The sequence below is a fragment of the Mustela nigripes genome, unplaced genomic scaffold (genome assembly GCF_022355385.1).
Source record: "Mustela nigripes isolate SB6536 unplaced genomic scaffold, MUSNIG.SB6536 HiC_scaffold_656, whole genome shotgun sequence".
NCBI lineage: Eukaryota > Metazoa > Chordata > Mammalia > Carnivora > Mustelidae > Mustela > Mustela nigripes.
Window position 1 is genome coordinate 14,545 of NW_026740063.1, and position 4,853 is coordinate 19,397.

Here is a 4,853-nt window from a genome sequence, read left to right on the forward strand (position 1 = left end):
TGTACATTCTGTTGTTGAATGGCGTGTTCTGTAAATGTCTATTAAGGCTAATTGGCTCAACACTAATTAGTATTGTTCAAGTCTTCTTTTTCTATGTTGATTTCTGCCTAGTTGTTTTTCTTTATTTATTCAGAAGATATCACTGGTTAATCATTACCAGACAATTTTATTTATACAGGAGTCATAATCAGTATGAAAATTAAGCAAAGACATTTATCCTCTTATGTGTGAGGATATGCAAAATAAATCAAGGGTGAGTTATACCAAAGTAGGTACGTAATCTTACTTCCACTTCTCTGGTGGATGTGCAAGTTCATACTTCTCCCTCACATTAGAGACAACCATATCCAAATGGAGCCAGTGAACCTCTTCTGACCACAGGTGACTGAGGCAAAATCCATAGCAGGCCTGTGCTTTACTTTGTGACTTTCCACTGTCTTCTGAAAGATGCCCGGATGTCTCTCCATGCCTGATAATACTGGCCCAAGTGGATGGTTCACTGCTGTTTTCAAAATAATAAAAGACTTCAACAATTGCTCCATTGCCTCAGGGGAACGTTCTGCTCCAGTACCCAGGTGAATACTGGTACTCAAATTCAGTGTGTGATTCAAGTTTGGGTCAAAGTAAGCAGCTGCCGTTATTTTGCTAGGTGCTTTGTATCTGTCATGCTAGTTCCAAAAGCCACAGTAACTCTGTGAAGTCAAAGGTCGTTTTAAAGAAAATGCTCCTAGTTTCTCTATTCTCTTTCCGTAGTAGCCTGAGAACTCGAACCTTGCTGGGCACCTGGAAGTGAAGGTAGCCGACTTCGAGGTGGCACCACGAATTGATCTCCGTGCTCCTTCCCAAGCCTCACACCATAGGTGAACAGAGGTCCCGCCTCTGTTTGGACGATGGCAGCCAAGGCAGCTGCCAACATGCACCGTCCTGGGTGGTAATGCGTTCACGCAGTCCCTGCATGACTGGCGACTGTCTGTGATTTATGACCTTGCCACTGCCTGGTTGTTTCTTTTTTTGAGGGGGTTGTTCTATTATTGAAAACTGGATATTAAAATCTCCAATACTATTGTATGCTTATTTCTCCCTTCAGTTCTGTCAGTGTTCACTTCCTATACCTTTACTCTGGAATCTAATTGTATATATTTGCAACTGTTATATCTTCTAAATGAATTGATTGCTTTGTACATATATGTTTTGAAATAGATAATGTCCTTTTTTATCTTGAACAGTTTTTCTGTTTATGTGGAATGTGTCTTTATATTAATATAGCCAATTTGGCTCTCTTTCAGTTACTGTTTGCATGGGATACATTTTCTATCCTTTCATTTTCATCCTAATTGTGTCTTTGAATCTAGAGTGAGCTTGTTGTATACAGCATATAGTTGGATCATAATTATCCATTCTGTCAATGTCTGTCTCTTAATAGGTGGGTTTAATGTGGTTATATTGCATGTAACTAATTATAAAGACTAAAATATTTCTATTTTTTATTTTTTATGTCTCATGGGCTTTTTTTGGTTCTTGTATTCTTTCATTACTCCTTTCTTTTGCATTAAGTGACTATTTTCTAGTGAAGTATTAACGAGTCTCTATTTTTTTTAATCTCTCTATATAGTTGTTGCTGTAGGGCTTACCATATACATTATATCTTATCAGATGCATATTTGTATTAGTTAAATTCCAGTGATATATAGAAACATTACTCCTATATAGCTCTATTCCCTTTCTCCTCCCCTTTTTGTCATATTATTATTGTACATACTACATCTATTAATATTACATAATATTATTATAATTATTATTTATTATCATTAATACTTCACCATCTGTAGTCATTTCTTTAGCCCAGTACATCTTTGTTTCCACCCAACTCTTTTGAATTATTATTGGTAACATATCACAAGTATATTACATTTTTATATGTTATAAGTCCAGTCATATATACATATTATTTAATACAATTGCTTTTCAGTCTAAGAGAAAGGAGAAAAATATGAATTTATATTGTCTTTTATAATTACATAATTATCTTTACCATTATTCTTTAAGTTTTCATTTAAATTTCAGTTAGTTAATATACAGTGTAATATTAGTTTCAGGTATATGATACAGTGATTTAATGTTTCCATACAATACCTTATCCTTATCACAAATGCACTCCTTATTGCCCATCACCTATTTAACCCATTCCCTCACACACCTTCCCTATGGTAGCTATAGTCTAGAGTCTTTTTCTTGGTTTGCCTCTCTGTCTTATATTTTTCCCTGTGCTCATTTATTTTGTTTCTTAAAATTCCACATATGAGTGAAATGGTTTGTCTTTCTTTGACTGATTTATTTTGCTTAGCATATTAGTCTCTATTTTTTGTTTGCATTTGAATTACCATTTGGTGTCACTTGCTTTGATCCTGAAGAAATTCTTCCAGTATTTCTTATAAGAATGGCCTGCTAAAAATAAATTTCCCCAGTTTTCTTTATCTGGAAATGTTTTTATGTTGCCTTCACTTTTGAGAGATAGCTTTACTCCATATAGGATTATGTGGTTGTGATATTAACTTGCATATTTAATAAAACCAGTATAGATATTTAGGAAGTTTAGATAAATTAAATTCTTCATGAGAAAACAAAACCAACTCTTCCAGAAAACAAAATATGTACTTTTATTAAATTCAATATTATAATCAGAATGAAGAAATGTATCTGTATATAAGCTAAAATTATCAAACTAGTCTTATTTGCTTAAGAATTCATGTAAATATGGATTATTACTAAAAATGATCCTAAGATCTAGTTTCTTTGAGAAAGGTGGTTTTCTATTTGTCTGTCTTCCTGAAAGGCCAGCACATTTTTAAAGTAGCAGATTTTTAAAATCTACTTAAATTTTTTATTTTTTATTTTTATTTTTTTTAAAGATTTTATTTATTTATTTGACAGAGAGATCACAAGTAGGCAGAGAGGCAGGCAGAGAGAGAGGGAAGCAGGCTCCCTGCTTAGAAGAGAGCCTGATTGGGGGCTCAATCCCAGGGTCTTTTTTTTTTTTAATTTTTTATTTCTTTTCAGCGTAACAGTATTCATTATTTTTGCACCACACCCAGTGCTCCATGCAATCTGTGCTCTCTATAATACCCACCACCTGGTTCCCCCAACCTCCCACCCCCGCCCCTTCAAAACCCTCAGATTGTTTTTCAGAGTCCATAGGGGATTGATCCCAGGACCCTGGGATCATGACCTGAGCTGAAGGCAGATGCTTTAACCCACTGAGCCACCCAGGCACTCCAAAACCTGCTTAAATTTTTTAAAGTAGCAGGTTTTTTTTTTCCCCCTCTGGGAATTGTTGTATTTAAGCATTTTTTAGAATCAATAATTTAAGAAGACTAGGATTTGAACTAATTTTAAGAAAATTATCAAATTTATTAAACTTTCCAAACATAAAAAACATATGCTCTCACATACTTAGGAGGAAAGACTTTATTTACAGACACACCAAGAGCTTGCAGATTCAGCTCCACAACCTAAGGTCAAATGCAAATTCAGACACAATGACATATTCCAACAAACTTCACAGGAAAAAAAATATTATTGCAAAAAGGTGATTGAGAGTGGATACTTCGTAGCTTTAATCATTAGCATAGGAGGATTCTGCAATATTCAAAGAGTCTTTTCATTATCTCCTATTCACTCAGTAATGGCATTCATTAAACAAAAGAAACGCAATGTTCCTTTTACATTTTGAAGGTTTCACAGGCTTTCAGTCTTGAACCTTGTTATCAAAGCCAGGGCACCAGTCTCTAAACTGGAGAAAAAATTTATCAGTTTCTCCTCTGGAGCAGGCACTTACAACATCCAATCTCCCTAGCTGGGGAAACCCAGTGAAGGCAGCTGGCTGGAATCCCAATTGAGAGGCCTGGGCAGAGCATCCTCCCCTCAGGTAAGACTTCTATTTGACCATCTCCATGTATTTATAGGGCAAATTATGGGGTCTGAAGTTAAATATTTGTTTGCCTACATGCAGTTTGGAGTGAGCTACATTCCTATGTTATCATGTCTTAATGTATTCAAGGAGCCTGGCTATGTGTGCATGCCTCCCTTCCCGGATTCCATTCCGGTGGCGGGGCAGGGGGTGTGCAGCCCAGCCTGGAGCAGGAGGGGGTGTAAGGTGAGATTTATAACTCTTGGCCTCCAGACCAAAAGAGCCAGTTCTTACCTGGAGGTCTGCTAATGTCAACTAGTTAGGCTCCTGAAGTCACTTGTGCAACACAAATCTCACAAACAATATTCTTTAGCTTGTCTGTGTATGTGCATGTTGGGGTGGTTAGGTATGCAGGACAAATCAAAGGAACCTCCACCCATACAATACAGATGTAGAGAATCTTATTCTAAAATTCATACGGAAAGGGTGCCTCGGTGGCTCAGTCGTTAAGCATCTGTCTTAGGCTCAGGTCCTGATCCCAGGATCCTGGAATGGAGCTCCGCATCAGGCTTCCACCTTGGCAGGAAGCTTGGTTCTCCGTCTCCCACTCCCCCTACTGCTGTTGCCTCTCTTGTTCTGTCTCTTTCTGTCAAATGAATAAATAAAATCTAAAAATAAAAAAATAAAATTTATATGGAAATACAAAACACTAGAATAGTTAAAACATAATTGATAAGGAATAAGAAAGTAAAAAGAATCATTTCATGTGATGTTAATCTTACTATATAGTTACAGCAATTAAGATAATGTGGCATTAGAAGAGGTATAGACACATATATCAGTAGAACAGAACATAGAACTAAAAATTAACTTAATATGTCACAGACTTAAATGTAAAGTGTAAAATTATAATAATTTCAGAAAATATCACTGGGGAAAATGGATC

General features: G+C 36.0%; 1 pseudogene; it reads right to left on the bottom strand.

Annotated features, from left to right (window-relative positions):
- Positions 1-282: 282 nt before the first annotated feature.
- Positions 283-916, bottom strand: LOC132008681 (focal adhesion kinase 1-like; annotated as a pseudogene).
- Positions 917-4,853: the final 3,937 nt, after the last annotated feature.